General features: G+C 38.4%; 1 long non-coding RNA gene across 1 annotated transcript in view; it reads left to right on the top strand.

Moving 5' to 3' along the window:
- The window catches only part of LOC145541918 (uncharacterized), a 163,055-nt gene extending 138,773 nt beyond the window's left edge, over positions 1-24,282 (top strand). Inside the window, exons 2-3 of the long non-coding RNA XR_014079411.1 lie at positions 20,186-20,236; positions 20,976-24,282. This is a non-coding gene — a long non-coding RNA (uncharacterized LOC145541918). The remainder of the gene's footprint in view (positions 1-20,185; positions 20,237-20,975) is intronic.
- Positions 24,283-24,784: the final 502 nt, after the last annotated feature.

The following is a 24,784-nucleotide window of genomic DNA, read 5'->3' as shown; positions in this document are numbered from 1 at the left end:
ACATGACATTGAGCAGAGTTCCCTGTGCTATATGATAGGTCCTTGTTGGTTAACCATTTTAAATACAGGAGTGTGTACCTGTCGATCCCAGACTCCCTAACAATCCCTTCCCGCCACCCTTACCCCATGGTAATCATGTAAGTCTGAGTCTCTGTTTTTGCAAGTTCATTTATATCATTTCTTTTTGGATTCCATAGACTCAGAGTTTTTTTCAGAAAATATATTTTGTTGAAATATCTTCCTGAGACTTCTCATGTTTGATAATATCTTTCTCTTTCTCTTCTCTCATATAACTATAACTTTCTTGATTCATAGCTATTTTTCATCAAAACTCTATGGACATTGCTTCACTGCCTTCTGTCATTTCATGTTATGAAAGGAAGTTCAATATAGAACTAATATATGATTTTTTGGTAGGCAACCTCTTTTTTATTCTGCCTCTAATCATGAATATGTTTCCTTTATTTTTGAAATAGAAACATGTCATAAAATATATGACTTTTTCCATTTGTTTTGTCTGGCAGTCAAAGGCCTCTTTGAACCAAAACCTCAAATCTGCCTTCAGTTCAAGAAAAGTTGTCTATGTTATTTTGGGGATTGCCTCTCATCCTTCCCTCCTGTTTCCTCCTGAAACTGTTGTTACGTGTGTGTCATGGTTCCTGGGTACCTTTTCCATCTCTCGTCTCTTCTCTCATCATTTTCATACCTTTATTCCTAACTCTCAGGTGTTGAATGATCTCTGAAGCACACCTTCTGCTGTAGCAGACCAAGGTTTCAGATGATTCTAAAGAGGGTTTTACTGCCCACATTATTACAATTTTGAATTTCTACATTGCTGCAATTTTAAATTTGGAAATAGATATTTCTTCCAGATCTCAGATGGCTCAACTTAATGCTTGGCTAGTACAAATTCATAAATGTAATATTCTCTTTAACTTTTCCCAATCTTTCTCCTTTGATTGCACTGACTCTGCTGAAGTGGAGGCATATTTGGTTGATTTATTGGATTGGCTCATTTCTTTTGAATTAAAATCTCTTTATTCAAAGGAACACTTTTATATTTATAGCAATTGTATTCACCACATAGTGATGTGTATTAAGAATGATAGAGAGGTTGTGAAAGCTGAGGGTGGGACACTTTGCACTCTGCCAAAGAGGTTTTGTTTCGTTTTTGTTTTTTAACTTTATTGAAGTAAAATTGATAAATAATATTGTAAGATATTTAAAATATACAACATGAAAATTTGATATACATCATACACATATTCATTATGAAAGAATTCCCTCCATAAAGTTGATTAACACATCCATTATCTCACATATTTCCTGTTATTGTGAGGACATTTAAGTTCTACTGTCTTACCAAATTTCAATTATACAATAATAATGTCATCTACTATTATCACTAAGTTATGCATTAAAATCTCAGACCTCATTCATCTTACAGTTGAATGTTTGTACACTTTTACCAACCTCTCCCTGTTTCCCCCACACTTCAGCCCCTGGCAACCAATTTTCTACTCTTGGTTTCTATCAGTTTGACTTTTTTGTTAAGTTTCCACACATAGTGATAATGTGAGGTATTTGTCTTTTTCTGCTTGGCTTATTTCGTTTAACCTAAGGCCCTCCAGTTTCACCCAGGTTATCACAAATTATAGAATTTATTTTCCTTTTAAAACTGAATAATATTATATATATGCATGTATATATATGGAAAGGTGGAAATTATTATAAAGTAAATGTGATACATATATACATATACATATATATATATATAAAATATGTGGAGATAATGCAACATCACATTTTCCTTCTCCATTCATCCACTGACAGTTACTTAAGCTGTTTCTATACTTTGGTTATCATGAATAAGGCTGCAATGAACATAGCAGTGCAGATGTCTCTTCAAGATAATAATTGTGTTTCCTTTGGATATATACCCAAGAGTGTGATTGCTGGATAATATCTAATTTCTTGAGGACCTTACATCTATTTCCAAAAGTAGCTATATCAATTGATATCCTCACCAGCATTTGTTGTTTAGTAGCTCAGTTGTGTCTGACTCTTTGCAATCCCATGGACTGTAGCCCACCAGGCTTCTGTGTCCATGGGATTTCCCAGGCAAGAATACAGGAGTGAGTTGCCATTTCCTTCTCCAGGAGATCTTCCCAACTCAGGGATTGAACCCATGTCTCCTACATTACCAAGTGAATTCTTTACCACTGAGCCACTGAAGCCCAAGCGTTGTTATCTCTTATCTTTTTTATAAGAGACAGCCTAAAATTTGTGAGAGATGATATCTCATTGTGTTTTTGACTTACACATTTCTCTGGTAATTAGTAATATTGAGCATATTTTCATATACATCTTGATCATTTGTATGTCTCCTTTTAAAAAAATGTCTATTTAGATCCTTTGTCCATTTTTTAATTGGGTTATTATTATTATTATTTTTGCAATTGAGTTTTATGAGTGTCTTGTATATTTTTGACATTAACCTCTTATTGGATATGTGGTTTGCAAGTATTTTCTCCTGTTCCATAGGTTGTCTTTTCATTTTGCTGATAGTTTCTTTGATGTGCCAAAGATTTTATCTGATGTAGTCCCACTTGTTTATTTTTGCTTTCCATTGTCTTCACTTTTTGTGTCAAATCCAAAATGTCATTGCTAAGACCAACTGTAATGATTTTGTTTATAAGTTCTAACAGGTTTTGGATGGAGTCGTTAGGGTTTTCTATGTATAATATGATGCTATCTACAAATAGAGACTGGAGAAGGCAATGGCAACCCACTCCAGTACTCTTGCCTGGAGAATCCCATGGACATAGGAGCCTAGTAAGCTGTGGTCCATGGGGTCGCTAAGAGTTGGAAATGACTCAGGGACTTCACTTTCACTTTTCACTTTCATGCATTGGAGAAGGAAATGGCAACCCACTCCAGTATTCTTGCCTGGATAATCCCAGGGACAGGGGAGCCTGGTGGACTGCCGTCTCTGGGGTCGCAGAGAGTCGGACATGACTGAAGTGACTTAGCAGCAAATAGAGACAATTTTACTTCTTTCTTTACAATTTGTATGCCTTTTTTCTTGCCTAAATGCTCTTTCTAGGACTTCTTGTATTACGCTGAATAAAAGCGGTGAGAGTGGGCACCCTCATCTTGTTCTTAATATAAGAGGAAAAGCTTTCAGCTTGTCCCTGTTGAATATGATGTCAGCGTTTTTGTCTCCTCTGTTGTCCCCTTCTCCTCCTGTCCTCAATCTTTCCCGGCATCTGAGATGGTTGGATGACATCACCAATTCAATGGGCATGAGGTTGAGCAAACTCCAGGAGACAGTGAAGGATAGGGAAGCCTGGCATGCTGCAGTCCATGGGGTTGCAAAGCATCAGATATAACTTTGCGACTGAACGTTTTTGTCTCCTGATAGTCAATGTATTGATGAACCTAAGAAAGCATACTTTTTAATTTTTTAACTTTTCTTCTCTGTTTACAATACTCATCTGTTTTTGAATCTTTTCTACTTTTCCCAATGAACCCTTGATATACTCATTGTAATTATTTTAAAGACCCGTCTGATAATTGCAACATCTTTGTCACACTTGAATCTGGTTCTGAGGCTTGCTATGTCTCCTCAGGCTGTTTTCCCTCTTTCCTTCCTTCCTTCCTTCCTTTTTATTTGGCAAGTGCTATACTTTTTTGCTGAGAGCTGCATTTGTTGCTTTGGTTAATAGGCCCTGAGGTAAATAGGCCTTCATTCTGAGAACTTATGTTGATATGGTTAAGAACTGGGCTGTGTTTTGTGTCTGTTGTAGCCTTGGTGCCAGATGTCTTAGTTCTTTTTCCTTGCCCTGGTGTTTGTATTTTGTGCTTCCCTAGGCATTCCTCCTCAGGGAGAGTATGTCTTTTGCATAGCTGTTACACTAGAGTCACATTAGTTTGGTGGTTAGTGAGGTGATGGCAACAACTTTCTGTAACCTTGTGATAAATCTCAGTCTTTTAGTGGACTTTTTTCTCTGGGCTGTGACCTTCCCAGATGTTATTCGAGTGGTTGCCACCATTAGGTGAGACAGGAAAGTTATAGAGGGTTAGAGTGAGACGAATGCCTTTGCCAACCGGGATAAGGTTCTGGTAAGTTTTTGTTTCCCCTGGGGAGTAGGCCTTCATTGTGGAGAATGCTCTGGGTAAATGTCACAGTGATTACTCTTTCCCTTCCTTTGCCAGAGTCAGGAGGGAATCTTTCTGGATCTTCAAAATGAGTACTTTGTATGGTTCCTGGAGGTAAAACACACCACAGGGTGGGGATCCACTTACGTCTTCATCACCCAGGAGTTTCTCTTCCTCACTCTAGTCCACATTCAGCCTTCAGCAACTTACCAAAATTATCAGTGGTCCCAGCTATCAGCTCCAGAGAAGCAACTCTGACTCTGGATTCACCTGTCTCTCCAGTTTTGGGGTGATGATTTGGTATGCAGCTTCAGTTTTCTGATGGGTCTGAAAAAAAAAGTGTTGATTTTGATTTGTTCACACTCCTTGGAGGGAAGGCTATGACAGGCTAGACAGTGTATTAAAAAGCAGAGATATAACTTTGCCAACAAAGGACCATATAGTCAAAGCTATGGCTTCTCCAGTAGCTATGTACAGATATGAGAGTTGGACCGTAAAGAAGGCTGAGCCCCAAAGAATTGATGCTTTTGAATTGCGGTGCTGGAGAAGATTCTTGAGAGTCTCTTGGACTGTAAAATCAAACTAGTCAATCCTAAAAGAAATCAGCTCTGAATATTCATTGGAAGGATTGATGCTGAAGCTGAAGCTCCAATATTTTGGCCACCTGATGTGGGGAGCCCACTCATTGGAAAGGACCTTGATGCTGGGAAAGATGGAAGGCAAAAAGAGAAAAGGGCAGCAGAAGATGAGATGGTTAGATAGCATCACCAACTCAATGGACACGGATTGAGCAAACTCTGGGAGACAGTGAAGGCCAAAGGAACATGGTATGCTGCAGTCCTTGCAGTCGCAGAGTCATGTTCAACTCTGCGACTAAACAACAAAAAAGGATAGTAGTGACAACTTCCAAGGTCTTTATGATGTTGGAGTGGAGTATGGAAGTCCATGTGATTTTTTTTTCTGTATTCATCTTGCTTCTATCTTTTAATTATCCATAAGGGATACTTAATATTGTGTTGGAGGCAAGTTTTTTAAATACGGGAGATAACAATACAAGGAAGAATTCAGGTTTAGTATACAAAGATACAGATGCTTTCCTATTACTTAGTAACTCTGAGGGACTATACTTAACATTGTTGTTCAGTTGCTAAATCGTGTCCAACTCTTTGTGACCCCGTGGACTGCAGTGTGCCAGGCTTCCCTGTCCTTCACTGTCTCCCAGAGTTTCTTCAGATTCATGTTCATTGAATGCTCAATGCTCTACTTTAATCCATTTACTCTTCATAATAATCTTATGAAGTAGTTACTACTTTGATTCTCCTTTTACAGATGAAGAAACTGAGGTTCAGAAAGGTGAAGTCACTTGCTTCCAGTCTCACAGCTGAGACTCATAGGTGGCAGAGCTGGAAGTTGAATCCCAATAGACTGCCTCCAGAATCTGCTTGTTTAAACTGTGTTTAACTGTTGTTTAACTGCTGTGTGCAGTCTCTCCTCTGTTAGCAAAACACTTACAAAGGTGCACAAACCAGCAATCATTGTATAAATAGCAGGGCCAGACTTATGACGTCTCTAAAAGTCCTGATAGTATATCAGATGCATTTTATTGGGAAATTTGATTAGCACTAGGTCTTCTGTAGCATTAGACTACTTATCTACTTACACTCTTTAGATTAAAGATAGATTAAAAATACACATGAGGAGGGACTCTCCTGTGGTTCCAGTGGCTAAGACTCCACACTCCCAATGCAGGGATCCTGGGTTCGATCCTTGGTCAGGGAACTAGAATCTCAGGCCCCAACTAAAAGATTCCACATGCTGCAGCGACTAGGACCCAGCTCAGCCAAATAAGTAAATGAATACATAAATGTTGAAATAATCCATGTGAGGAAATTATGAACTATGGAAAAGAAGGTAAACTAAGGGTTAACCTTATAAACTTACCACCATGCTGCACACTGCCAGACTCTGAGGTCAGGGGTTGTGTGAGGCATCGTGGGCAATTCCTGTATTCTTGTGTTCTAGGATCTCACTGGCCTCACCCTAGCTGTTGATACTGAGGGTATTCTCAGAAGATATAGATCATGGACTTATCTAGACTGGGTTTTAGAGCAGTAAATACAAAAAAAGGGAAACATGGTCAATGGCACAGAGCTAGTAAATTATGAGAAATAACTATTATTGGAACTTGGAATAAGAAAAACAATCCAGTGATTGCTAACAGAAATATCTTGATGTAATATCATGAAAAATGTCCTCCAAAACATCAGAGTACCACAGGAAGAGGCCCAGGGCATGATTTGTTGTTGTTGCACAGTCGATAAGTCATGTCTGATGTTTTGCAACCCCGTAGACTGAAGCATGCCAATTTCCTCTGTTCCCCATTAACTCCAGAAGTGCTAAGTCACTTCAGTTGTATCTGACTCTTTGTGACCCTGTGGATGGTAGCCCCACAGGCTCCTCTGTCCATGAGATTCTCAAGGCAAGAATACTGGAGTGGGTTGCCATGCCTTCCTCCAGAAGATCTTCCTAATCCAGGGATCGAACCCGCATATTCTGTGGCACCTGCATTGCAGAGAGATTCTTTACCACTGAGTCACCAGGGAAGCCCCTTAGGGCATGCTACCTAAATGTAATTCAATGAAAGTGGTGACTTCATATGAGGTCTCAAGTAAGGCTATTCTCATGGTCCAGGCTTATCCTGTATTAAATTATTTACTCCTAAATCCATTCAGAGGAATAAAGGACTTAAATTTTATTGACCCAGTTTTTTTAATTTTATTCAGAAAGCAAGTCATGGTTTTGGCAGGAAGAGACATCATATTTCAATTGACCTTAGAGAGTGAATAATTTCAATGAGCGTGAGTTGAATCACAGAGACTCTGTGTCTTTAAGAAGATATAAGCTGATCTTACATGCAGTATTTCTCTTTATAAAGGTAGAGATTAAACTGACTCATGGGTGGTCCAGGAACAATTCAATTATCCCTCTTGGGATATCCTTGGGAAGGATAAAATTCCAAGAATTCTGGACTACACATTACATTTAACATCTCACAGGTACAAGGGTTTTCTTCTTGTTATTCTTCATGTCACTTTCATTTCCACATTATAGGATGTAATGTGGATTTCATAATAGATTTGTTATATCACCTAAATCTTATCCTTTGGACCGCGATCCTCACAAACAGATGAAACCCTTTACCATGGAAACCATTAGCACAAAAAATTGAGTTGTAAATTACATTTTTTTAGAACATCTGAGTAATTTATTGTGGGCGATTTTAAATTTCTTCTCAGATTCAACTGAAGTGTTTAGTGTTTAGTGTTTCCTTTTTAATTTCTCTCTCCTGGAGTAGATCTTTTAATCTTCCATTTTTATAGTGTTTCTTGCTCTTTACCCTGGATTATCACTAAGTGTGCTCTCTTCTCATCATTGTTGAACTGAGTTCCTTTTTTTTTTCCTTTTTTGCTGCACTGCTCTGCATGTAAGATCTTAGTTCCCTGACTAGATATCAAACCCACGCCCCCTGCATTGGAAGCAGAGTCTTAACCGCTGGACCACCAGGGAAGTCCCTAAACTGGGTTCGTTTAAAGGCAAGGTGAACAGCTGATTCAACACCCAATCCTTCAAAGATCTGACTGTTTCTTAAAGAGTTGGTTTTCAATGTACATTTTTGAATGAATATGTAAGAGTTCTGAGCTGGCCAATGCAAAGGCAATGGATAAGAAAAAGATATCTGTCTATTAATGGGTTTTGAATATTTTTTTGAAAAATAGGCTTAATACCATACTTGGGATATGGCTGAAACTACTGAAATACATCGTAGGTGACCCAGATGTCAGTTGTCCCTTCATCTTCCACCTGACACTCTCTGTTCACATCCTCCTCTACTCCAATAAGAGAAAACCACACATTCATCAGTGCAGAATCTACTGCAGATGTGCCAGGGACAGAAAAGGAGCAGGTATAGCATCAACTGTTTGGAACTTAGAAAAGTTCACGGATTGTCTTTTACTTGTTTTTTTCTCCCAAGTTCCTCAGTCCCTTTTCATCTTTCCATCCATAAAGTACCTGAATCCCGCTAAATACAATCTCTTGCTCTCAAGTGTTTCTCCATATCTCCAAGTGTGTTGTTCCTCTATTATATGTGGAAATTGTCTCTCCTGACTTATTATAGTGCTCAGCAAAATGCCCTCTGGTTAGCATCATCCAACTACCTTAAAAGGTATTGAGGGATTATATGCATTCAATAATTCAAAAAGACTTTAGTAAAATGATTAAATGTTGTTAATAATTAATGCATTAACAAAAATTAGCATTATCTGATAATATGCCTGTCCTTGATGTGGCAGATGGAAAAGTTCTATAATCTACAAAGAATTGTAGCCATTCATTTGTTTAGAAAAAACAAAGATAAATGAGCCCTAGGAAAATGCAAGTTATGACCCATCTTAGTAATCCTTCAGTTTTGTGGATCTAATTGGAAATGACCAAGGAGTTCTTGATTCTGTGTAAAACTGTTCTATCTTCTAATACACCATCACATGCTTGCTATGGCCAATGAGAATGAATTAGCTGGACACTGCTTAAAGAAAATAAAGAATATTGTGAATTCCATGAAGCTAAGGGTGCATGGAACAAAATATGGAAGGAGGTTTCATTGTTGTTTTCAGTAATCCCAAGCTTTCCTTTTTTCACAATTTCATCATAAAATGACCCCACTATTCTTTTTGCTGAAATGTATTTGATGACTCTGAAAGACAATTGAATTAGTATTCATCTGTATAATGTCTTATTATTTTATACATTTATTTATTTTATTGTGCAATGCATCCTGTGGGATCTTATTTCTGTAACCAGGAACTGAACCCTTGCCCTCTGCAGCGGAAGTGCAGTCTTAACCACTGGACCGCCAGGGAAGTCCCTACAATGCCTTGTTATTTTAATAATCATTCAAAGATAATGATTTAAACATTATTCAGAACTAGTGATTACATTGATATTATTACCACTGTCTTCATTATTTTTAATGAGTAGAGCTCCTTTCACCATTTTTCAGGTGTTTTGCTGCAGATGTTCTACTCTGGTTTCCAACAGACTATTTGTCTTCCCATAAGAAGCCACAGATGAGCCTGTCTTAGGGCCAGTCATGCCTTTCCCTTCTAGCTCTGCCTGCCTTGATTCTACTCCTCTTCTGAGATCATTTGAGACCATGAAGATTTGAGTTTATCAATACTTAGTATTAATCTTGAGAAATGAAAAAGAGCTCAGTCCTTTCTGGTAAAGAAAAAACTGACAGTGCGAGTATAATAGAAGTTGATGTATGAGGTCACATATACTTTATCAGAATGAGAAGGGGCTGAGGGGATGAAGCAAGAGTAGCCACTATTGCATAAGTATTCCTACCAGGCTAGTTAACATGGAGATCTTCTTGGCTCATTTTAAGAAATAGCCAATAAGTTAGTAGTCATAGAGTGATTACAAGAGAGAAAAGTGAGCTAAGAGTTAGTGACTGAGGGTCATTGTTAGTTGCCCAGTCGTGCCCAACTCTTTGTGACCCCTTGGACTGTAGCCTGCGAGACTCCTCTGTCCATGGAATTCTCCAGGCAAGAATACTTGAATGAGTAGACATTCCCTCCTCCAGGGGAATCTTCCCGACCCAGGGATCAAACCCAGGTCTCCCACATTGCAGACAGATTCTTTACCATCTGAGCCACCAGAGAAGCTCGATTGAGGGTAGGCAAGCTTTCAGAAGCTAGCTATGAGGAAATGTCTTTGCATAAGGCCACATGGTGTTAAACAATCACATCTGAAGTGTGACTCACCTAATGCATGAAGTAACTAAGGGAGTCACCAAAAACAAAACAACACAAAATGAAGCAAAGACACACACACACACACACACACACACACACACACACAAAAGCTACATATCAGTGGTTACTTCTCTCAATTTCCTTTCCTTTCTGTGGGGGTTCCTTCAGTGAGTGTTTTCAGTCAACACTCTTACTGGTGCATTTTAAAAATTTGGTTTGGAGGCAAACAAATTTCCATGAAAAGGCCTATACTAAACACATTTTACTTCCTACAAGAACATAACTGTTAAAGGCTGTTTAAACAAAACTGTAGCAAGTGTTATAAAATCATTTTACCACACAGCCTTGAGGGTAACCATAATTGGTGTCATTTTCCAATATGAAGGACAGATCTTTCTCTATTTTAAGATGTATTTGAAAATAATTTACATTCCAGTGATCTCAACATGAACATCAATTGGATTTAGCCTGTATCACTGAAAAGGTGAATAAAACCTGCTGCTGACCATGGGGATCATCTTTAAAAGAGCTATATTAAAGCACATTGAAGCATCTTAGTTTTCTCACATTCATTCATTCTTTTTTTTTTTTTTAAGAGAGAGAAGGGAGGGGATATAGAGGACAGGATGGTGTGGTGGATTAGTATGGAGTGCCAAGTCTAGTGTAATAGTCATGGAGATGTCTTTGGTGTTGATAGGTGAGGTTGTACAGTAGATTGTTTTGATGTGTTCTCAGCCCCAACTGTCCTGGAACATGGAGTCCTCATTGGCAGTGTCTAGAGAGGCTGAAGCTTGAATAGAATATAAAGGCTAAGCCATCAGCATCCTTTTCAGAGGTCAGACTGCAGGAGGCACAGGAGGAAAGATGTTTGGAATGACCTAGACAGAGCTTGAGTTTCTTGCACTGCTTTTGTCCTTAAGGCCAAACTCTTCACAAGACACTCATTAACTTTCTACAATCATGCTGCACTTTAGGTGCAAAGTTGAAATGAGTCAATCAGTTATGTGCCCTATTATTAGCACATTATTATTAATGTGTGTGTGTGCACACACAGTTGCTTCCATTGTGTCCACCTCTTTGCAACCTTATGAACTGTAGCCCACCAGGCTCCTCTGTCCATGGGATTCTCCAGGCAAGAGTACTGGAGTGGGTTGCCATGCCCTCCTCCAGGAATTTTTTTTAAATTAATTTATGTTTTAATTGAAGGATAATTGCTTTACAGACTTTGTTGTTTTCTGTCAAACCTCTCCAAGAATATTATTAATATTATTATTCAAATCATAACTCCATGACTAATATTATCCTCTTGGCCATCTTCCCCATTTCATCCTATCCTGTGCATTGTCCTTTCCATCCATCTTCTACCAGAGACTTAAAACATGTAAATGTCCATCAACATATAAATCCTGTTCAAAATATAATTTTAGATCATTCAGATATGACCTAGATCAAATCCCTTATGATTATACAGTGGAAGTGAGAAATAGATTTAAGGGACTAGATCTGATAGATAGAGTGCCTGATGAACTATGGACAGAGTTTGTGACACTGTATAGGAGACAGGGATCAAGACCATCCCCAAGAAATAAATACAAAAAGACAAAATAGCAGTCTGAGGAGGCCTTGCAATTAGCTGTGAAAAGAAGAAAAGCAAAAAGCAAAGGAGAAAAGGAATGATATACCCATTTGAATGCAGAGTTCCAAAGAATAGCAAGGAGAGATAAGAAAGCCTTCCTTAATGATCACTGCAAACAAATAGAGGAAAACAATAGAATGGGAAAGACTAGAGATCTCTTCAAGAAAATTAGAGCTACCAAGGGAAATATTCATGCAAAGATGGACACAATAAAGGACAGAAATGGCATGGACCTAACAGAAGCAGAAGATATTAAGAAGAGGTGGCAAGAATACACAGAAGAACTATACAGAAAAGATCTTCACGACCCAGATAATCACGATGGTGTGATCACTCACCTAGAGCCAGACATCCTGGAATGTGAAGTCAAGTGGGCCTTAGGAAGCATCACGCTAGTAAAGTAATGCTCAAAATTCTCCAAGCCAGGCTTCAGCAATATGTGAACCGTGAACTTCCAGATGTTCAAGCTGGATTTAGAAAAGGCAGAGGAAACAGAGATCAAATTGCCAATATCTGCTGGATCATCGAAAAAGCAAGAGAGTTCCAGAAAAACATCTATTTCTGCTCTACTGACAATGCCGGGCTGGATGAAGCACAAGCTGGAATCAAGATTGCTGGGAGAAATATCAATAACCTCAGATATGCAGATGACACCACCCTTTTGGCCGAAAGTGAAGAAGAACTAAAGAGCCTCTTGATGAAAATGAAAGAAGAGAGTGAAAAAGGCTTAAAGCTCAACATTCAGAAAACTAAGATCATGGCATCCGGTTCCATCACTTCATGGCAAATAGATGGGGAAACAGTGGAAACAGTGGCTGACTTTATTTTTCTGGGCTCCAAAATCACTGCAGATGGTGATTGCAGCCATGAAATTAAAAGACGCTGGCCTCTTGTAAGAAAAGCTATGATCAACCTAGACAGCATATTAAAAAACAGAGACATTGCTTTGCCAACAAAAGTCTATCTAGTCAAGGCTATTGTTTTTCCAGTAGTCATGTATGGATGTGAGATTTGGACTATAAAGAAAGCTGAGTGCCAAAGAATTGATGCTTTTGAACTGTGCTGTTGGAGAAGACTCTTGACAGTCCCGTGGACTGCAAGGAGATCCAACCAGTCCCTCCTAAAGGAGATCAGTCCTGGATGTTCATTGGAAGGACTGATGTTGAAGCTAAAACTCCAAAACTTTGGCCACCTGATGCGAAGAGCTTACTCATTTGAAAAGACCCTGATGCTGGGAAAGATTGAAGGCAGGAGAAGAAGGGGATGACAGAGGATGAGATGGTTGGATGGCATCACCGACTCAATGGACATGAGTTTGGGTAAACACTGGGAGTTGGTGATGGACAGGGAAGCCTGGCATGCTGTGGTCCATGGGGTCACAAAGAGTCGGACACGACTGAGCAACTGAACAGAACTGAACTGATATAATTTTAAAATTGACACAAATAGGTTATTTGAGTAAATTGTACACATTGCAACTTGATTTTTTCCCATTCAGTTTTATGTTTTTGTTGCATCTGTTTATATATGATAAATGTACCTTGATTCTTTTAACTGCAGTGTAGTAATCCATGGTATAATTATACTACATTTTTTTTCTATCTGTTCCTCCACTGTTTGTTTGCTCACACAAACATTGAGATTGTTTCCAAATTTTTGTCACCATCAGGTTTACAGTGTCAATCATTTTCTTTGGAGTTAACAAAATTCAGAATTTCTAAGACCTAAATCATATGCATTTTAAAATTTGTTTTTCAAAATGGCTGTATCAGTTTTTTCTCCTATCTGAAGAGCAGGACAACTTTCAAATAAATTTATATGCAAATGGTAGTCATTTAGAAGAAAACACAACTTCCCAGCGACAAAGTTATATTATCCATGGCCAGGTGAGTTGAAGTTTTTGACAAGGACTTCCTGTGGGATTAATCTATAGTCACCGGTATAACATTTCTAGGTGTTCATGTCAAAAGGCTGGACAGAAATGACCATAGAACCAGCCACCAGTATTGTTCTGTTTGCCAGTTGATTGGTATTTTTCAGGAAGCTAATGAAATTTGAACAATCACATTGTGTAGCAACTTCACATCAACATTCAGATGACCCAACTCATAGCCTAACTCATACTTCGACCTGGTAGAGGTCAAGCATGATATGCTGGGGTTGGTGACTTACTGCAGCATGCAGCCACCTCTGCCAGAAGGAATTAAGCAGCTATAGAGAAAACAGTTGTGAAAGATTCATCAATCACAGGATGTCTATTATTGGCATTAAAACACCTTCTAACCATAGCATATATTTGCATTGATTGCTATAGGCTGTGAGTAACATGCTCTCTTTCCTGCTTGCACTGCACTCACTGCCTTGACTAGAAGCTGGGATATGTGGACTAATTCCCTTTCTTCCTTGGAGTCTATATCTGCATTGTAGGGGCCAGGGGATATTAAATGAAATACATTTATATTGAGTGACAACTTGGTGTGCAACTATCAAAATAAAATATTATGGGGAACAATTCTTTGACAACTAGAAACTGGAACATATGCTCTGTCAAAGATTTTTTGTTTGAATTTTCTTTCTTTTTTTAAAAAATTATTTCTGTTTTTATGGTATATCCTTGTTGATTATTTATTTTAAATATAGCAGTGCATATATGTCAATAGCAAACTCCCAGTCTATCCCTCTCCCCTACCTTTTCCCTCTGGTAACCATAAATTCATTCTCTAAGTCTGTGAGTCTATTTCTGTTTTGTAAATAAGTTCATTTGTTTCATTTTTTTAAGATTCCATGTATAAGTGATATAACTTGATATTTGTCTTTGTCTGACTTACCTCGCTTGGTGTGATAATCTCCAGGTCCATCCATGTTGCTGCAAATGGCATTGCTTTACTCTTTTTAATGGCTGAGCTATATCCTACTGAATATATATATATATATATATGTACATATATATATATATATATATAGTTTTTTTTCAAAGATGTTTTGTGCAAATTTAGTGACAGAGGCAATCTGGGAGATGCTGTTGGACAGTAATGTATTGTATATGGAAAAATGTGAAGAGAATGCCTAGAATTGGGATTTTCAATGACCACGTTTATACTGTCTTAACAACTTTCTCATATTACTGTTCCTATGATGATGGGAGCTGATCCGTGTCCTTACAAAGCTGAATAAGGGTGCGTGTGTGGTGTGTGTGTGTGTGTGTGTGTGTGTGTGTGTGTGTGTGTGTGTGTGTGTGTTTATGAAGCAAATAGGCCAGAAAAAGGAGCCAAAATTCTTTTTGGTTCATTTCTGTAATTCCTACTTTTCATATTTTACACTGATGCCTCTGAGCAATTTTCATATGTTGAATTCAGACTTTTGTTTCTCAGTGGTCAATGATTTTTTTTGAACTACAATACAGTGGTACCAACTATATGTCTATGGTTTAATTTCAGGAACATCTTCATTTTTCTGCATATAGCAGTGTTTATTTGTACAACTCGAAATGTCTTCTTACTTTTTATTTATTTTATAAAAATAGTCACTTGGAAAAAGTAAAAGTTCCACTACTTATAATAATAAAAAGAAGGAATTTAATATGATGGTAATGGAGACAAAGATAGATGCCATTAATCTCAACTGGGTGCTTCATGGACAAACTGTTACTCACCATTAGTTTCTGCACTTTAAAGTGTGACAACTAACTAGAGTTTTATTTGGAAATGCTTTGCAGAAAACATGTGTTTGGTTTTTTTTTTTTTTTTTGCATCATGGTGTTTTCCCTTCCTAGGTACTGAACAGTTTCCCACTAGTAAGATCTCCTTGTACCCCAAAGCTTTGTCATTTGTGGGAAAACAACTTGGGGGGTGAGCTGAAATGAAGCCTTGGGATAAAATATTGGACAGGACCATCCGGGAGAAAGCTCTAAGACCAAAGGCAGGCCATCTCAAACCTCAAGGTGCAAAACTGGTGGTAAGGCACTTGCCAGCAGGTTATTAACAGTTTTCAACGAGACAGAGTCATGGAGTGGGGCAAATCCCCAAAGCTTCTTTGGTAAAAGTTAAAGTATAAATACACAACACAAAGCATAACAGTTCCTTGAATTATTCTTGCTTTCTCTCTTCCTGTTGCCTGACTGCATGCTAAGTTGCTTCATTTGTGTCCAACTCTTTATGACCCCATGGACTTCTCTGTCCATGGGGTTCTCCAGGCAAGAATACTGAAGTGGGTTGCCATGCCCTTTGCCAGGGGATCTTCCTGACCCAGGGACTGAACCTGCATGTCACATGTCTCCTGCATTGGCAGGCAGGTTCTTTACTAGCACCACCTGGGAAGCCCTCTCTTTCTGTTAACCCGTGTCTATTTGATAGAAAACCAGCTTGACTTTTTAAAAAAGTCTTCTCAGAATATAACTGCTTCTTATCACTTCCACTGTTAAACCTGCCCAAGCCACCACTGCCTCTCACCTGAATTTCTGAAATAGTCTGTTATTCCACACTTGTCCCCATAGTCACGTCAGACAGAGTGAGTCTTTCAGAAGGGTTAGGTTCCTCTGCTCAAAACCTTACCAATGGCCGCTCATCTTAGAGAGAAAGGCAAAGACTTTGAAATGACCCACAGTTCCATGTATCCTGTAGGTTGTGTATTTCTGCTATGCCACACCCCTACCTTCGGTCTTCTCTGACCTCTTCTTCCATTACTCTCTCCTGCTTCTCTCACTTCAGATCGCCACAGGGGCACTGGTCTCTTTGTTCTTCCTTGAACTTGCCAGGCATATTTCCCTTAGGAGCCTGTTCCTTACATGCCCACATGACTGGCACCTTACCATTTTTTGGTCTTTACTTAATGTGTGTGTTCAGTTGCTCCCTCGTGTCTGACTCTTTCACAACCCCACGGGCTGTAGCCCACCAGGCTCCCCTGTCCATGGGATTTCCCAGGCAAGAATACTGGAGTGGGTTGCCATTTCCTCCTCCAGGGGATCTTCCCAACAAAGGGATTGAATACACTGGCAGGTAGATTCTTTATCACTGAGCCATCTGGGAAGTCTAGGGATAGAACCTGCCTGTCTTACATCTCCTGTGTTGGCAGGTGTGTTCTTTACCACTAGCGGGACCTGGAAAGCCCTCTTTACTGAATATGATTGCCTAAATACCACCCTTATGTCAGAAAGTGAAGAACTAAAAATCCTCTTGATGAAAGTGAAAGAGGAGAGTGAAAGAGCTGGCTTAAAGCTCAACATTCAGAAAACTAAGATCATGGCATCTGGTCCCATCACTTCATGGCAAATAAATGGGAAAACAATGGAAACAGAGATAGACTTTATTTTCTTGAGCTCCGAAATCGCTGCAGATGGTGACTGCAGTCATGAAGTTAAAAGACACTTGCTCCTTGGAAGAAAAGCTATGACCAACATAGACAGCATATTAAATAGCAGACACATTACTTTGCCAACAAATGTCCATCTAGTCAAAGCTATGGTTTTTCCAGTAGTCATACATGGATGTGAGAGTTGGACCATAAAGAAAGCTGAGCACTGAAGAATCGATGCTTTTGAACTGTGGTGTTAGAGAAGACTCTTGAGAGTCCCTTGGACAGCAAGAAGATTCAACCAGTCCATCCTAAAGGAAACCAGTCCTGGATATTCATTGGAAGAACTGATGCTGAAGCTGAAACTCCAATACTTTGGCCACCTAATGTGAAGAACTGACTCCTTGGAAAAGACCCTGATGCTGGGAAAGATTGAAGGCAGGAGGAGAAGGGGACAACAGAGGATGATATGGTTGGATGGCATCAGTCACTCAATGGACATGAGTTTGAGTAAGCTCTGGGAGTTGGTGATGGACAGGGAAGGCTGGTGTGCTGCAGTTCGTGGGTTCACAAAGAGTAGGACAGGATTGTGCAAATGAACTGAACTGCACTTAAATGAGGTCTATCCTGACCACTCTGTTTAACCAAAATAACCGTTTTATTTTCATGTAGTTTCAGATTTAAGAGAAGTTACAGAGCTAGTACAAAGTTACCACCTACTTCATTCCCAATTTCATCTATTTTTCACATATGTTAGTATAGTACATTTGTCACAAAAAACAAACCAATATTGATACATTATTATTCACTGAAGTCCATACTTTAATCAGATTTTTAAATTTTTATCAAGCCTCTTTTTCTGTTCTAGAATCTTCTCCATGACACCACATTACATCTAGTCCTCATGTTTCTTTAGGTTCTCCTGGACTATCAGAGTTTCTCAGAGTTTCAATGCATACCGGTTAGGTTTTCTGTAGAAGGTCTCTCAGTTAAGACATTTTCTACTGTGGTTCTCATAATTAGGCTGGATTAATATGTTTCAGGGATGAGAACTACAAAGGTAAAGTTTCATTTTCGTAATATCATGCCACGATACATACTATCAACATGACTTACTGCTTCTCATGTTGATCTCGATCACCTGGTTGAGGTTATGTTTGTCAGATTTCTCCAGTGGAGAATTACTCTTTTGTTCTTGCTTTCCACAGAATATTTTTCAAAGGAATGTCACTAAGCTCAGTTTACAATGAAGAAGTTAAGAGTTATGCTCTATCTGCTTAAGGATAGAGTGCGTGCCTGCTCATTTGCTCAGTCGTGTCCAACTCTTTGTGATGGCATTGATGGTAGCCTGCCAGGCTCCTCTGTCCATGGGATTTTTCAGGCAAGAATACTGGAGTGGGTTGCGACTTCTTTCTCCAGGGGATCTTCCCAACCCAGGGATTGAACTCGTGTCTCCTGCATTGCAGGTGAATTCTTTGTCACTGAGCTATCAGGGAAGTCCAAGGACAGAGTATCTGCATAAATTATTTGGAACTCTGCACGGGAAATTATCTATGTTTGTATCTATTTGATCATCAGAGTCAACTTATTATTATGTATTTTGTACTATGACTTATAATCCAGTACTGTATTACTTATTTGTTGCTCAAACTGTTCCAGCTTTGGCCATTGGGAGCTTTCAGTTAGCTCCTTTATCTCTTTGAAACAAGTCCATCACTTGTGTGTGTGTGTGTGTTAGAATGTTGAACATTTCCTTACTTCCTGGCACAATAGCATGCTGCATGCAGGTTTATTTCCTCTATTCCTGGCTCCAGCTTTGGAGTCAGCTATTTCTCTAAGGAGTCTTGGTCCCTTTTATTAAAGACTGGATAAGAAACCAAGATCTGAGCTCTGGGCATGTTTGTTACTATGAAGTTTTTTTGCTTTTAGGGTCTCTGTTTCAAAATAAGGAAATATTCCAACCAGTCTTTTGTAATATCACTCTCACACATCGTTGAGTCCCTACACCCTTTACTCACTTTTATTTCCCATAACATGCATCACCTAATTATATTCTGTTTATTTGCTTACTTATGTATATATGCACATATTTAAGAAAATGTGAGTAAATCAACATTAATCTACAAGTAGAAATAGCATCCATGGTGATTTCCCTTTCCTAAGGGTAAAATTTGGTATGGAAGATTAGCAGTATTACTTTCAAATGCAAAGCACAACACTGTCATTAGCAGTCCTGAGAAATGAAAGCCAAATTTCACTATACACAAGCAATAAATAAAACATCCTTTAAAAATCTTCCCTAAGCCTCAAAGATAAGTAAATATATTTAAAATAAGATATTTTAGAAATGAATACAAATGACATATGTAAATAACTATGCATATGTATTCAAGGCTAGACTATAATAGAAACAAACATATCAGTTGAATTGTGACATTTTTCTCTCAACGTTCTTTAAAGTCCTTGAGACTTTATGGAAGTCCAGGAAGATGCCCTGGAGAAAGAAGTGATATTTGATATTTTTAGTAAGTAGAAGTTTTAATTCCTATATCTGTAAGCAATACAAGACTTTTCTTAATAGCATTACAATTGGACAGAAAGACCGATACTTGTATATTCATGACATTTAAAATGGCTACATATTACCCTACTGTATCATTATACAGTGTCATAATTATTGACAAGATCACTATCAATGGATATTTATATTGTTTCTTACGATGTGCTCAACAATACCTTACTGAATGTTCTTGAATTAATATTCAAGAATCAATATTCTTGAATTAATATTAACATTTGCCTAATTATTTATTTTAAGGATAGATTCCTTTAAGTGAAATTTTTTTTGTGTCAGTGTGGATAGATAAGATTTTATTTCATGTTTCTAAAGTGCTCTTCATGAATATAGAAAATTTAAACTTGTACCAAGAATATGTGAAAGTAACTGATTCCCCACATGTTTGCTAATGTTGTGTAATATAATTCTTTTACATTTTTGCTAATCTGGACTTGAATTTGATTTTCTTCTTTACTATCAGTGAGTATAAACATCTTTTCAGGAATGTGTTGATCATTTGCCCTCCTTTGGTGAATTGCCTGTTAACTTATTATCCTATTTTTATATTATGATTTCTAGGGTGTCTTTCTTCCTGTTATGTAAGAATTAATTGTATATTAAGAATATTAATGTCCTATCATACGTTGCCAGTGCTTTTCTAGTGAGTCATTTGATTTTTGACTTTCTGTCTGGTATTTTTTTAACTATAAAACTTTTATTTTTAAGGTAACCAGTCTCTTCCATTATGACGTCTGCATTGGTGTCACATTTAAAAAGGTAATAGAAAAATTCCATTTTAGTTCATACTTACATTGCAATATGAACATATGCTTATGTTTTGGAGCATACTAGTGGTGTTTTGGAGAGCTAAATATATGAGCAATGGAGTTCAAATTGCCATCTTAGAACCAGTTACCTTTTTTATTTGTAAGTGAAATAAGATTTTAAATTTTAAACAGTCTGTAGACCTCTTAACCTTTTATTGTTTAAAGATGATAAAAAAGGTACTTTGAATTCTTTCACTTTATATCAATGTTGATATGTAAAAGCACTTGTTTATCAGTCATATGAATATAAATGTTTTGTTCTTAATACTTTTTTCTGCCAGAAGAACTTGAATTTAATTATTTATTTCCATTATTTAAAAAAAGCACTTTTAAAAAGAAACAAAATGAATAATATATTAAATATGGAAATTTTTGTATTCAGTTCACCTTGCTGAAATAAATGGAATTATATGTTATTACTGGCAACTGAAGGATAAAGGTGTTATGTAAATTCACATTTGTGCTTACATTTACAGTTGTTATAAAATCATGAATCAAACAGGCACACTGACTATTTATTTATTAGTGATTTTATATTGATTCTTCAGTCTCTGTTGAAACACATGGTCCAAGGGTTGTATATTAATAGATATTCTGCACCCAGAATTCATAATGTTTCTCTTCCTTATATTTCATGGAGATCAGGAATCTCTAAGACTTGTCTATTTTTTAATCCCTGCCCCCTAAAGCGTGCTTCCTAATGAGAGGATAAAAATGTGCAGAACCTTCAGGGGAGTGGACTAAAGAAGATTGAAAATTTGTGGGAAACCATGGTGTGGGCTGAAATGAAAAAGTAAGAAGTCAAAAGATACCTGGAGTAACAAGTAACAAACTCCAAGGCAAGTTTGGCCTTGGAGTACAAAATGCAGTAGGGCAAAGGCTAACAGAGTTTTGCCAAGAGAACACATTGGTCTTTGAAAACACTCTCTTCCAACAACACAAGAGATGACTCTATGCATGGACATCACCAGATGGTTGATACCGAAATCAGGTTGACTATGTTCTTTGCAGATGAAGATGAAGAAGCTCTATACAGTCAGAAAAAACAAGACCAGGACCTGACGGTGGCTCAGATCAGGAACTCTTTATTGCCAAATTCAGACTTAAATTAAAAAAAGTAGGGGAAACCAGTAGGTCATTCAGGTATGACCTAAATAAAATCCCTTACAATTAAACAGTGGAAATGACAAGTCGATTCAAGGGATTAGATCTGATAGAATACTTGAAGAACTATGGATGGAGGTTCATAACCTTGTATAGGTGATGATGGTCAAAACCATCTGCAAGAAAAACAAATGCAAAAAGGCAAAAGGGTTGTCTGAGGAGACTGTAAAAATAGCTGAGCAAAGAAGAGAAGAGAAAGGCAAAAGAAAAAGGAAAGATATATCCATCTGAATGCAGAATAGCAAGGAGAGATAAGAAAGCCTTCTTAAGTGATCAATGCAAAGATATAGAGGAAAACAATAGAATGAGAAAGACTAGAGATCTCTTCAAGAAAATTAGAGATACCAAGGGAATATCTCATGCAAAGATGGGCACAATAAAGGATAGAAACAGTGTGGACCTAACAGAAGCGGAAGATATTAAGAAGAGGTGGCAAGAATACACAGAACTACACAATAAGATCTTCATGACCCAGATAACCATGATGGTGTGATCACTCACCTAGAGCCAGACATCCTGGAATGTGAAGTCAAATGGGCCTTAGGAAGTATCACTATGAACCAAGCTAGTAGAGGTGATGGAATTCCAGCTGAGCTATTTAAAATCCCAAAAGATGATGCTGTTAAAATTCTGCACTCAATATACCAACAAATATGGAAAACTGAGCAGTGGTCACAGGACTGGAAAAGGTCAGTTTTCATTCCAATCCCAAAGAAAACCAATGTCAAAGAATATTGAAACTACGGCACAATAGCACTCATTTCACACCCCAGCAAAGTAATGCTCAAAGTTCTCCAAGCTAGCCTTCCACAGTATGTGAACTGAAAACTTCCAGATGTTCAAGATGGTTTTAAAAAAAGCAGAGGAACCAGAGATCAATTTGTCAACATCCATTGGATTATAGAAAAAGCAAGAGAATTCCAGAAAAACATCTACTTCTGCTTCATTGACTATGCTAAAGCCTTTGACTATGTGAATTACAACAAACCGTGGAAAAGTCCTAAAGAGATGGGAATACCAGACCACCTGACCTGTCTCCTGAGAAACCTGTATGCAGGTCAAGAATCAATAGTTAGAACTGGACATGGAGCAACAGACTGCTTCCAAATCGGGAAAGGAGTACATCAAGGCTGTATATTGCCACCCTGCTTATATAACTTATATGCAGAGTACATCATGCGAAATGTGGGGCTGAATGAAGCACAAACTGGAATTGAGATTGCCAGGAGAAATATCAATAACCTCAGATATGCAGATGATACCACTCTTATTGTAAAAAGGGAAGAGGAACTAAAATATCTCTTGATGAAGGTGAAAGAAGAGAGTGGAAAAGCTGGCTTAAAATTCACCTTCAAAAAACTAAGATCATAGCATCTGGTCCCATCACTTCATGGCAAATGGATGGGTAACAATGGAAACAGTGACAAACTTTATTTTTTGGGCTCCGAAACCACTGCAGATGGTAACTGCAGCCATGAAATTAAAAAGACACTTGCTCCTTGGAAGAAAAGCTATGACCAACCTCGACAGCGTATTAAAAAGCAGAGACATTACTTTACCGACAAAGGTCTGTCTAGTCAAAGCTATGGCTTTTCCAGTAGTCATATATGGATGTGAGAGTTGGACCATAAAGAAAGTTGAGCACCTAAGTATTGATGCTTTTGAACTGTGGTGTTGGAGAAGACTCTTGAGAGTCCCTTGGACTGCAAGGATATCAAACCAGTCAATCCTAAAGGAAATCAACCCTGAATATTCATTGGAAATTCTGATGCTGAAGCTGAAGCTCCAATTCTTTGGCCACCTGATTTGAAGAGCTGATTCATTAGAAAAGACCCTGATGCTGGGAAATATTGAAGGCAGGAGGAGAAGGGGACGACAGAGGATGAGATGGTTGAAAAGTATCACCAACTAATGTACATGAGCAAGCTCCCTGAGATAGAGAAGGACAGGGAAGCCTGGTGTGCTGTAGTCCATGGGATTGCAAAGAGTCAGACACGAGTGAACCACTCAACAATGGCATGTTGTGGGCTGAGCATTCCACTTCTGTAAGCTCTCACTTCTCCTCAAGCCCTTCTAGGTCTCAAAGTCTGGACCTCTTTGATGGTGACATGCCATGCTGCCACTGCTGGGCATGCCAGCAGACCTCCGACAAGAGGCTACTGTGGATGTGGTTCCCTAGAGCCTTTGTTGGAAAATAGACTGATAGCACAATGAGCGATCTTTAAATTCCACTCCAAATAATGATATTTACACAGTTGAGACAGAGTACTCAATGGGGTGGGCTGAAGACCCTGAATTAGCCACATCGATCTGGGCAAGTGATGGATATGTTCCCCGCTGCAGGGAAGAAGCACGCAGAGTGAAGAGTTTTATCTTCTATTTAAAAACTCCATGGACAAATCCATCAGGCTCTTTGACAGGTAAATTAAGCAGGGTTCCAGTTTCCAGGGAGCCCAACTCATATTCCCCTTCAGGAGCTTAACTGGCTCTAAAACCTGCTTCAGAATTTATGCGTCTGGGTCTTCCTCTTGGTCAGAGCCAACTCACTGGGAGCCACCCACAGCTGCTGCCGTTTCTCCTGGATGTGGCTATTCCTGTAACAGGCAGGCTTTTCTTCTTGAACAACCCACCCAGAGGGTAAGTCATTCCTTCACTGGGCTTGGGGAAAGCTGTGGCAGTTACAAGGCACATTTTGGTCACTGATGGACCATGACATTGAACTCAGTAAATTCCATTTGGGGACAGAGATTCCCAGACCTTACTTTCACGAGGATTGAAGAAATCATAGCTCCAGTCCAAAAAAAAAAAAAAAGAAAACAGAAAAGAAAAAAACAAACTACACAGGTCTCTTTCCTGAAGAGTGATATTCTGGAGGGAGCGGGAAGGAACTAAATCAACTAATTATGTGTCAGATATTTATTAAGCTTGTAGTGTATGTAGGTGCCTGAGACATGAAAATGAACAGTGAATAATATATCGGAGGCCTTGTCCACAAGGAATAAAATCGTCAAACCCCATGTGTATGTCTCATAAGTGCTAGCACCTAATTAGCTTGCAAGCTGAGGGCAATGTGTTGGTCATTGCAGAGAAATACAAATGAATGACATTATATATGTCTTCCTAGTCTCTGCCTCTTCATCACAGTGGCTACCATCTCTTTCAGGCTTTCCATGAGCCTAGCCCCAAACTAAACATTTTAGTCTAATTTAAGCCTTGTATAATTGTATCAATTATTCAGTATTTATCTGATGTGACAGGTGAGGGGATAGATGCTCAGGATGTTTCATCCATTCTTTCTTTATTTTTCAACTGATATTGAGTGTCAGAGTCTGTT

Source organism: Giraffa tippelskirchi, chromosome 3 (assembly GCF_054371585.1).
Source record: "Giraffa tippelskirchi isolate mGirTip1 chromosome 3, T2T-mGirTip1v1.2.pri, whole genome shotgun sequence".
In the NCBI taxonomy this organism is placed as follows: Eukaryota; Metazoa; Chordata; class Mammalia; order Artiodactyla; family Giraffidae; genus Giraffa; species Giraffa tippelskirchi.
This window is presented reverse-complemented; position numbering and strand designations above follow the sequence as displayed.